The following is a 12,384-nucleotide window of genomic DNA, read 5'->3' as shown; positions in this document are numbered from 1 at the left end:
CTTAGGGACATTCTTACCAGTGTTTACAGAGAGCTTTCTGGAAGGCAATTGACAATATATGTCCAAAACCCACTTTTGACCTAACTGCCTAGAAGTGGAGAAAGGGAGCAAAACTTTTACGCATTTTCACCGTTTGGCTTAGGGTTGGCCGTGTTTATTTTTAATACTTTGAGGGATAAAATAGTTTAAGTTGAGAACAGATATTTTTTTATGCCCCACAGTGAGAACATCACCTTGAGTACTGAGCGTGGTAATAAGCCAACTGTGCTTTATGTTAATTCACGACTTTTATTTTTAAGCAGGACAGAATTTGCTCTAGCAGCAACTTTCCTTTTAGCAGATCTGTTCATCAGGGTGACTTTGTGTGAGATCCATAGTTGCCATGCCAGTCACCTTACAAGTGGCACGTGCTGTGGTCATTTGTCCTGGGTGATGAGAATGTGGATGCACTGAGCAGAGCGTTCAAGGAGTGACCCAAGGGAAAAAATTCTACTGACCAATCATCGGTGACAAGCATGATTAGGGTATAGTACATGGTTTTCTTTTAAATTGTACCATTTTTCAACATTTACTGTGTACCCTTATAAGATCTGTATAGGAAAGGTAGGGATACAAAGATGAAATAGGTACAGTCTCTGCAATTTAGTGGTGAGGGCCTGTTCTTTTTGGTGGGCCCTTAGCTGCTGGGCTGCTCTTTCCTCTGTCTTCTGGTTTTTGACTATAGATGCGACACACAGTGCTTCAGTAGCCATGTTGTGATAATGAGGCAGTAGCCATGAGGACAAAAAGCCAGCATGCTAAGAATGTACGAGTTGAAATAGCCAGCGTCTGGTTCCCTAATGACAGTGCTGGGCCGCTGTGCCAAGGTGGAGACGACTGTCCTCTGAAGTAAACAGCAAATGTCATAATTAAGAACAAGTCTCTAGTTACTTACAGCTGAAAGTGCTCCTCACTTTTACAAATTAAATACCAAGAAGCCAGAAGTTTTGAATCTGAAGCTACAGTTGAAAGTTTTACATTAGGTTTAACTTTTTCCAACAGTAACTTGCAAAGTTTTAAAACATTCCTGTACAACTCCACTGGCACCACTTTTGCTATTGAATGCTTTTTTCTCATTTGGGCACGTTATATCCAAGAAGCTACTGAGTCAACTGCTTTTCCTTTGATGAGTAAACTAGACATTTCAGTAAGGGTCAAACAAATCTAGGCAGAAGGCAAACTTGAGGGTTTTTCTTTCTGCCTTGAAGTAGGTAGACATATTTTTAGCACCATCCTTAGGATAAATTAATTAAAAGAATATGGTAAATGTTTCCCAGGTTTGTTCTGAAATGACTCCTTCAGTTAGAGCTTCTTAACTTTTGGCTTCTTTTAATCTTCTTGGTCCATTTTTTTTCTTTTTTTTATGCATAAGAAGCTTTTACTTTTTTTTTGGAGCTTCAGGCTATTCTTCTGTAGCTCCTACTTGAAGGGCAGAAGAGAGGTAGATCAATACAGCAGATTTTAATTTTTCTTTTTCATTTTCAAATTAATGAGCTCTATACAGATAGGTGGGTGGCACAGTGGGCCCAGGTAGGGGTCTCCCTTCCTTGTGTGCTGTCTCATGCTTATTTATCCATGTCATCTGGCAGGCTGGGGCCTGTATAATTTTCCATTAATGATCCACTTTGGCCCATGTGAACTTCACCTCCAGTCCACATATAGATAGGCTTCTGCTTGGGAAGGCTTGGCATTTCTTCATGACTGGAGAGGGCACTATGGCTAAAACATCTATAGGAAAATGAAGTAATGGGCCTGCTAATATGTTTAATGGCCTTAATAGCATTGAAAACTGCTTAATGCTCATTTCATTCATAGTTGCCCTTGGCATTATGGATGGCATGACCATGCGTTATGCTGAGACAAATGTGGCCCAAATGTCACTGCAAGTGTGAGGTGAAAGAGGGAGCAAGAGATATTACAGCAGCATTAAAAAATTTCAATGCAAATCCATCTTCACAGGAAAGAATTTCATTATATAAGAAAAGAGACAGCCAACCAGGAGACTGTGGCTTAAAGGAATTTAGCTCATATGCAGAAAAGAAGAAATCTGAAAGGCTGTGCTGAGTGATCCTGTGAGCAAGACCAATACCATGGAGGGAAGAGAATGCTTCTGAGAAATAGGGGATTTTAACTGGGGAGATCACCCTTTCCTTTCATGGTTACAGGGTTTTCTCCTCACATAATGGGCTGTGTTCCAGACTCTTCCAGACCTCCCCTTTTTGGTTCCGTGTTGCATATCTTAGGGCACTATTTATCAGCAGTAATTGGATGGGTGAGTTCCGATCAAAGCTCACGATTAGCTGTACACGAGAAGGTCTCTCAGATGAGAGTCTCTGTAGAAAGGCCTCAAGGATCATGGACATGTGACACTTGGTTCTAGCAGTGCCCTCACATCATGTAGGCTAGCTTTTGCCAACCCCAGAGGGCCACAGGGATAGCCCTGGGGAGGCAATTAGCAGGAATGTTCTCAACTCTGAAGATAAAATCCCTAGCAACTCTGGGGTCTCTTATGTGGATTCTGCTGCCTCAGCTCTCAAAGACTCCTGGGAGGAGAAGGATAGCCTTTCTGTCTCCCTCAGGGATCCAAACCGTGCTGGAGACCCAGACAGGAGAGAGGGCTAAAGAAGAGTAACAAGAGGTCCTCAGAAAATGAAATCATTCTGTCAAAAAGACATCTGCTCCTCCGGGTTCACTGCAGCATCATGCACAAGATTAAGACAGAAACAACCTCAGTGTCCCTCAGTGCCTGTGTGGATAAAGAAAATACCACACACACACACACACACACACACACACACACACACACTGCCATATTGTTCAGCTATTAAAAAAAAGAAGGAAATTCCGCCATTTGCAACAACATGGGTGGATCTTGAGGGCATTATATTTAGTGAGAGAAGACACTCACTTATCCCACAAAGATAAAGACAAATACTGTATGTTCAAATGACCTATATGTGCAACCTCAAAAAGCCAAACTCACAGAAACAGAGTAGAATGGTGGTTGCCAGGGGCTGGGAGGTGGGGCAGTTGGGAAGATGTTGGTCAAAGGGTACAAACGCTTAGCTATAAGGTGAATAAGTTCTGAGAATCCAATATATACCTGTAATTAACAACACAGTATTATATGCTCTAGGTACTTGAAAGTATAGATGTTAATGTTAAGTATAGTACTTAACATTTAAGAGTTAAGATCTTACATGTTATCATCACCAAAAAAAAAGGTAATTATATGAGGTGATGGAGGGGTGAACTAGCCTTGCTGTGGTGGTCATTTTGCAGTGTATACATCTATCAAATTATCATCCTTGTATACCTTAAACTTGTGTATGATAAATGTCAATACTATCTTAATAAAGCTGCTTTGATATATTATCATAGAGGGAATTTTCTAAAGGTGGATACTTTTCTTAAACCATTTGCACTCTGATAAAATTAAACTGTAATTATCTTAAAGAGAAGTCCTCAGGAGTGTAGAACCAAACTGTGGACATGAAGAGTGTCGGTGCAGAGACACCACCAGAGCTTGAATCCAGAGATAAAGATGGCCGGTCAAGTGTTAGCATCAGACATGGCTGCTGTGCTGCTGCTGACTCAGCTTTGCGGGGCTCCTGCCTCTTTTAGAAAGATTGCTGAATGACTTTTCCCATCCACTCAGGAGATTGAGATGTTTCCTGGAAAGGATAGCTTTTTGATTTCTCTCTTTTGAGTAAGCACTAGCAATGTAACCATTGAGATTTGTGACCAATTCAGGTTTCAGTCAAAGCATGTATAGACCAAGGTCATTTCTCTGTGTTTTCCTAGCAAGTTTAATTTGGCCACAGCATCTTTGATGACACTAAGCATTTGTGTTCATTTATAGCTGTTCATCCCCAGGTCTTGAGGAAAGAATGCTATACTGGTTAGTTTTTGAGGACTCCTGGGATTTTCTTGGTGACAAGGAATTGAGAAATTTAAAAAATTAAGGAATAAAGAAAACAATGAGAAATAGTGAGTCTTAATGATTATGCATAATCTGAAGAGAGTCCAGTTACCAAAGCTCCTAAAAACTCAGACATTTTATTTATTGCTCACCACACCTAAATAATTGATTTCACAACTGACATTCGATTTCATCATATTTGAGTTTTTCTCTTGGAATGAGTTTATAAAGTGAACTCTTCCAGATGCAAATAAAATTTTATTTCCTGACTTTATTTTCTAAATGAGTTATTGATACTCTTTATTCATCATGCAATTTTGAGAACACATTTAAAAGGGGAAGGTAAATATACAGTACTAGTAATATTCTTTTTTACTGTCAACTACTAAGACGAACTTCATTTTTTTTTTATTTTTTAAAATTACTCAAATGAATTTATCACATCTGTAATTGTATAATGATCATAACAATCTGATTTCACAGGATTTCCATCCCACAGCCCAAGCACATCCCCCCACCCCCCAAACTGTCTCCTCCGGAGACCGTAAGTTTTTCAATGTCTGTGAGTCAGCATCTGTTCTGCAAAGAAGTTCAGTCTGTCCTTTTTTCAGATTCCACATGTCAGTGAAAGCATTTGATGTTGGTGTCTCATTTGTATGGCTGACTTCACTTAGCATGATCGTTTCTAGGTCCATCCATGTTGCTAAAAATGCTGGTATTTCGTTCTTTTTAATGGCTGAGTAATATTCCCTTGTGTATATGTACCACATCTTCTGGATCCACTCCTCTGTCGATGGACATTTAGGTTGTTTCCATGTCTTGGCTATTGTAAGTAGTGCTGCAATGAACATCGGAGTACATGTGTCTTTGCGAGTCGTGGTTTTCTCTGGATAGATGCCCAGGAGTGGGATTGTGGGATCAAGTGGTAGTTCTATGTTTAGTTTTCTGAGGAATCTCCATACTGCTTTCCACAGTGGTTTCACCAAAGTACAATCCCACCAGCAGTGTACTAGGGTTCCTTTTTCTCCACACCCTCTCCAGCACTTCTTGTTTGTAGACTTTTGGATGATGGCCATTCTGGCTGGTGTAAGGTGGTACCTCATCGTGGTTTTGATTTGCATTTCTCTAATAATGAGTGACGCTGAAGATCTTTTCATGTGTTTCTCGGCCATCTGTATGCCTTCTTAGGAGAACTGTCTGTCTAGATCTTCTTCCCATTTTTGGATGGGGTTGTTTGTTTTTTTGGTATGGAGCTGCAGAAGGTGTTTATAAATTTTGGAGATTAATCCCTTGTCAGTTGAATCACTTGCAAAGATTTTCTCCCATTCTGTGGGTTGTCTTTTTGTGTTGTTTAGGGTTTCCTTTGCTGTGCAGAAACTTTGAAGTTTGAGTAGGTCCCATTTGTTTATTTTTCTTTTTATTGTCAATACTCTGATAGGTGGATGTGCGAAGATGTTGCTGTCGTTTATGTCAGAGAGTGTTTGGCCTATGTTTTCTTAAAAGGAACTTCATTTTTTTACGTGTGGGAAAAAGTCATCCTCAAAATATAATTCAATAATCCTCTTCTTTTTCTCAAAACAAAGGAGCACCTGAAACAGTTTAGTAGTCCTTATTTTCTGACACCCATAGTTAGATGGGTGTCCAAACACCCATAGATGTTTGGAATTGTATTTGCGTAGATCAAAAATACGTAATTGAGTGAAAGGCAGCTAAGCCATGTTCAGAACAGCAGTTCTTTCTTTATTATCAAATACAAGTCTAGTGTTTTTAAATGCTATAATTAAGCATAAGAACTTAAAGTGGAAAGATCAATTCGCCAGCAATACTAAATTTCTTTTAGAATCTTTTAAAAAATGTGGAAGTATTGTGTGCCCAGTATTTTAGTGTGTTATCATATTTATTTCTCCTAATTGCCATATGAAATAGACAATATGAACTTTTTTTTTGCCTTTTTTTAGGGCCCCACCAAAGGCATATGGAAATTCCCAGGCTAGGAGTTGAATCAGAGCCATAGCTGCCAGCCTACACCACAGCCACAGCAACTCCAGATCTGAGCTGCGTGTGTGACCTATACCACAGCTCATGGCAATGCAGGATCCTTAACCCACTGAGCAAGGCCAGGGATCCAACCTACAGCCTCATGGTTCCTAGTCAGATTCGTTTCTGCTGAGCCACAATGGGAACTCCTGAATTCCTTCTTACAGATAAGAAAACCAAAACTCACAGTATTTGAGGAACTTTCTCGAGGTCACAGAGTTAGGAACAGTAGGGCTGGGACCCCAGCTCAGACTTATTATCTTCCCATTACACTGTGTTCCCCTCCTTTGGGACATCAAGAAAAATCATCCAAGATAACCATCTTTTTGTCATGAATATGACATTAAATTGAAGGCAGAAAAATATTAGTAGCCTCTACCCAGAAGAAAATCTGCTTGGTCTGATGTGTTCTTCATTTTTGTTTGTTTGGTTGGTTGGTTTTTTTTTTTTTTTTTTTTTTTTTTTGCTTTTTAGGGCCTCAGGTGTGGCTCATGGAAGTTCCTGTGCTAAGGGTTGAATTGGAGCCATAGCCGCTGGCCTACACCACTGCTCATGGCAACACCAGATCTTTAACCCACTGAGCAAGGCCAGGGATCGAACCCGCATCCTTGTGGATCCTAGTTGGGTTTGTTGCTGCTAAACTACAATGAGAGCCCCCTTTTCTTCATTTTTAAATGTAATGCTCCCTCCTTTACCTACCCATCACTACATAAGGCATGTGGCTATGGCCTCATGCTGGTACAGGAAGGCAATGTCCTTGATTTGAAGTTACCCCAAAATATTAACAATGATTGTGTTTGAACCAGGGAAAAGTTATTCCTTCTTTCTATATTTCTATACTTTATCATAAAAATACTCCTTAAAAATAAGATTTAAACATGCATACTATTTCTCTCTTTCTTAGTTAAAAATGTGTCTTTAACAGGGAAAACCAAAGGATTAGATAGGCTATTGACACCTAAGAATTTTTTTGGGAAAGTCCACTAGCTATAAAAACCCAACTCATAAACGTGCCAAAATGTCAACAGTCAGAATTAACTTAGCTGTTATCACTTATTTGATTTAATTTGTTTCCCAGCCTTTGAATGTACTTTCACGTGTCTTGTGGGGACATGTGACAGTGCTCAGCCATCATTCTCTGGGTATCAAGGGCTCTTCTTGCTTAATCTTGTTGGCCTTAACCTTCCTGCCCTTCCCAGCCCTTCATCTGCCTCCAGGGTTTTCCCAGGACAGTGATGGGTTCACTCTGTTGTTTCCTGCTTAACAGTATTAGGTCAGATTATGCTCAGAAGCTCCAGAGTACACTCTTTCTTTAAACACACACATTTTTCCCTCTTATTACAAAATAATGTTTTGGAAACCTTATGGAAAAAAATAGGTAAACCAATGAAAAAAATGCCACATTTATTTAATTACCCAGAAATGCTTATGTGTATTTCCTTCCATTAGTATGTCTCTTTGTGTGTGTGTGTGTGTGTGTGTGTGTGTGTGTGTGTGTGGTCATGACAAAATCAGAATTTTTTTTATAAGGAAGGCTTTTTAAAAAAAATTTTTTATTTATTTATTTATTTTATTTTTTGCTTTTTAGGGCCACACCTGTGGCATACGGAGGTTCCAAGGCTAGGGGTCTAATCGGAGCCGGAGCTGCTGGTCTACACCATAGCCACAGCAACGTGGGATCTAAGCCTCATCTGTGACCTATGCCACAGCTCACAGCAATGCCACAGATCCTTAACCCACTGATCGAGACCAGGGATCGAACCCACAACCTCATGGTTCCTAGTTGATTTGTTTCCGCTGCACCACGACAGAAACTCCCAGAATTTTTTTTAAATCCCAATTTAAAATAGAATGGTTGAGGTGAGATATAAAATGAAAGTCTAAGATATGGTTTTAGTGTGCCACGATTGCTTTAAAGACACCCCTCTAGGAGTTCCCGTTGTGGTGCAGTGGTTAATGAATCCGACTAGGAACCATGAGGTTGCGGGTTCGATCCCTGGCCTTGCTCAGTGGGTTACCGATCTGACGTTGCCATGAGCTGTGGTGTAGGTTGCAGACGCGGCTCTGATCCCGTGTTGCTGTGGCTCTGGGGTAGACTGGCGGCTGCAGCTTCGATTTGACCCCTAGCCTGGGAACCTCCATATCCTGTGGAAGTGGCCCTAGAAAAAGCAAAAAAAAAAAAAAAAGACACCCCTCTACAGCTTTGGCCAACTTTCCAGTATCAAAAACTAAACTGACCTGTTAGCTTTAATTCTCTATTCTGAAGGAAGGCACATTTCTCCCCTTGAACTTGCTTTAATGACAAAAATAAGAGCTTCCTCCCTCTCCATGGGTATGTCTACCATCTCCAGGATGTACCAAATGAGGAAGCTTCCGAATTCTTTCCACCTCTTCACCAGCGCCCCCCCACCCCCTTTGGAATCAGGAGTGACCTTCTCACCTGGAGAGATGGGAGAGCCCAACAGGCTGTGAAGTGAGCCAGTTTGGAAGTGGAACTCAGCATCAGAAAGCTGTCTGGCGTCTGTCTCCTCCCAGTTCATCTCCCCGTATGGTGAGCGCGACAGGAGGGCACCTCCTGTCTGAGGTTCTCCAGTTGCACTGCCTGCTGGCTGCAAGGGCAAGCCAGACTCAGTGGGGGAGGCCAAGGAAGCCACACTCGCCCCCCAACTCTGCTGCTCACGGGGTCCTCCTAACTGTTCCCTGTGTATATATAGCAAGTTGGTTAGAATCCAGCGGAGAGGAGCACGACGACTCAGCATCCCAATCCCCAAAGTGGTCTCTACAGAGTACACTTTCTATTTTACAGTGTGCACCTATGCAGTGTGTGTGTGTGTGTGTGTGTGTGTGGTATAAGTACATATAATTTCTCAGAATTTGAATTACAAGTAGATTTTTGTAAGTTGCACAGAGATGTTTCCATTTCCTTTAGGGCCCCATAATTAAGCTTCCTAGAATAGCTTGTAAAACAAATTTGTGATTATGACAAAGTTAACCTATAACTTTAGTATAAAATTTAGCAAAATATAGGTTGGGTCAAGGGCCATTGACATATACTCCGAAACCATCACACGTGCTCAGTGGAGAACACTAGAGCCAATTTAATTGACTTAAAGTTAGTTGAGCTGTTTTTTAGCTTAGGGGTTGGCTAAGGCGCCTTTAACCCCCTGCCTTTCTCATATCTCAGTGTCTTTGACACAGTGAGGTGCTTCCTGTGTGGAACTGTCCAGGAATCTCATCCCATCCTCTGATGGTCATTTTATGTGTCAGCTTGACTGGATCATGGAGTGCCAGGTATTTAGCTCAACATTATTTGGTGGTGTGACTGTGTGTTTCCAGGTGAAATTAGCATTTGGATCAGTGGACTCAGTAAAGCATTTGCCTTCTCCAGTGTGGGTGGCATCACCCAATCTCTGGGGCCTGAATAGAACATAAAAGGGGGGACTTGGCCCTTCTTGCTTGGCTGCTTGAGCTGGATGCCCTTGATGCCCCTACTTCTCAGGCCTTTAGACCCAGACTGGAACCTACAGCACCAGCTCCCCTGGCTCTCAGGCTTTTGGATTCAGGTTGAAGTGCGTCTCTGGCTTTCCTGGGTCTCCAGCTTGCAGTTGGCACATAGTGGGACTTTTGAACTCTGTAATTCCTTGAGCCAATTTCTTGTAGTAAGCCTCTACACACACACACACACACACACACACACACGCACACACACACACATTATATGTGTATCTTCAATTGGTTCTGTTTCTCTCAAGGGCCCTGACTAATAGACATTTTAAATCCCAAATGGAGTCTGTTCTTTTCAAAGAAAGGTGGTCACCGAGCCAGAGCTGCTCTGCAGAGATCCAGACAGGATAGAGGGATAAGGAGAGGAAGACAAAATCCTCAGAATGAAAGAAACAACATAGGGATGTCAGGACTTCTTATGACCCAGACATTAGTGTGGACAGATGGGAGATGATCTGAAAGCTGACCAAACATGATTCCACACCTGTGTGAGACTCCTGTGGAGAAGCAACAAAGTGAGGCTTTGGAGTAGCTGGGGACCCACATTAGCAGGTAGACATGCGTTTCAGGAAAACAAGAATTACACAAAAGGCTGAACTGCACTGAAACAGGATCATCTGTACTACCTAGAAAAAGAAGAAGGAGAGGGGAGAGGGAGAGAGAGAAAGAGAAATTGTCAAGGATTAAGTTATATCTGCAACCTCAAAACACCTTCTCTTGCAGAGCCTGGCAGTATATATTTGCCCATTGATGTAATTTACAGGGTTTTGTTCAATCATGATCTTCTAGGTTGTGTAGAGGTAGGGTAGCAGATTCATGTTCATTGTTGCATAGAATCTTTTGACTTTTTTTTTTAGGGCCTCGCCTGTGGCATATGGAGATTCCCAGGCTAGGGGTCGAATTGGAGCTGCAGCTGCCAGCCTACACCACAGCCACAGCAACTCGGGATCTGAGCTGCATCTTCGACCTACACCACAGCTCACAGCAATGCCAGATCCTTAACCCACTGAGCAAGGCCAGGGCTTGCACCTGTGTCCTCATGGATACTAGTCCAGATTCATTTCTGCTGAGCCACAATGGGAACTCCTATTTGTTTTTTTTTTGTTGTTTGTTTGTTTGTTTAATAGACTCTTTTGAAATGCTGGGCATTAATTTCTGTTTAACAGCAGCACTGGAAACAAGAAGATGGTGGATCAGTGCCTTCAAAATTCTGAAAAAAAAAATTCAGAACTAGACTTCTGAACTCAGTTGTTATTGGCTGAATTGTGTCCCCTCAATTTATTTTTTTTCTGGCCACACACAGAAGTTCCTGGGCTAGGGACTGAACCAGGACCTCCACAGAGACAAGCTGGATCATAAACCCTCCACACCACAGAAGGAACTCTAATTAGGGCTTTTTTTTTTTTTTTGGTCCCCTCAATTTCAGTACAACTTGTATTTTATAAGAATGGGAGATCAGGACACAGACACTGAGAGAGGGAAAAACCATGTGAAGATGGTTTTCCGCAGAGAGAAGCTTTAAAGGAAACCAACCCCCACACCACCACCTTGATCTAGGACTTTCAGCTTCCAGAACCATGAGAAAGAAATTTCTGTTGTTTAGGAAGAAAAAACAAAACAAACAAAAAAAAAACCTGGGGGTTCTCCTTGTGGCTCAGTGAGTTAAGTACCCAACATAGGGTCCGTGAGAATGCGGCTTCGATCCCTGGTCTCACTCAGTGGGTTAAGGATCCAGCGTTGCCATGAGCTGTGGTGTAGGCTGGCAGCTGCAGCTCCAATTCGACCCATAGCCTGGGAACTTCCATATGTTGGAGGTACAGCCGAAAAAAGGGGAAAAGAAAAGAAAAAAGAAAGAAAGGAAGAAAACCCAAGGTACGGTGAAGTTTAGTAATTTGTCCAAGATCACGCAGCTTGGACAGACCTGAGACCCAGACTCAAACTCAGGCACTCAAGCATCCTTGCACTTCACCCCTGCACTCAGCCTGTCTATAGGTAAAAACAATGAGTCCTCCCAAAATGAAGTCCCAGAGATGGTGCCAAACCGGCAGCCATCTCTTCTCTCTATGGATACATGTCATTAACACGTGGCAATCCTTAATCTTAATTTTACATGTATACATTTTTAACGAGGGGCTCTTTCATTGCTCTTAAAATTTACCAGGTAATGCTTCTTCAAGTAAAAGAGCCACAACTCGGAATGTCAGCAGAGTATGCTAAAACAAAGCAAAACTGTCACTGTCTTTCGAAGAATATTCAAATGTGTTTTGTCATTGCAGACAGTCTCTTTCCATGGCAACGCAGAAAAGAGTCTCCTTTCCATCCTTTTAATGGATGTTTTGATAAGAATGTGAAAAATAGGAAAAAAGAAAAGATAAAAGCTTTCCAATTTCTTTCTTTTTTTTCATCTTATGATGAATTTTATTTTTTCCATCTAATTTCTTTTTAATAGAGGGGTTAAATGTGTTTTGTCGATTTGTTTACTTTTTTGAAACTGTTAATAAATTAGTTCTGGGTCCTTTCCTATCCATCCACACTCCTCTCAGCTTATAGGTTGTACAAGGGAATTCTCACTATCTAAACATTCATGACTGAATCCCTGATGTTAATAAGGTTCAAAAGATGACACAACTTGGAAATTTTTAACAAAAAACTGATCACATTTATAAGAGAATTCCTGTGCTAACATATTTCACAGTCCTTGGTTATCTGCATATTGGTGATGGTTTGATTTTATTAACATGCTACAATACAAAGCAAATTCACTCAGAAGAAAAATGTAAATCTTGCCATCTAGAGAATTTCATAAAGTAATTGAAATGATTGCTCCAGAACCGCTCCACTCACTCACAAAGCCATTGGCAGCTAAGTTCCTGGCAGTTAGA

Source organism: Sus scrofa, chromosome 1, assembly GCF_000003025.6.
Source record: "Sus scrofa isolate TJ Tabasco breed Duroc chromosome 1, Sscrofa11.1, whole genome shotgun sequence".
Taxonomy (NCBI): Eukaryota; Metazoa; Chordata; class Mammalia; order Artiodactyla; family Suidae; genus Sus; species Sus scrofa.
The sequence above is the reverse complement of the archived record's forward strand: the minus strand, read 5'-3'. Positions refer to the sequence as shown.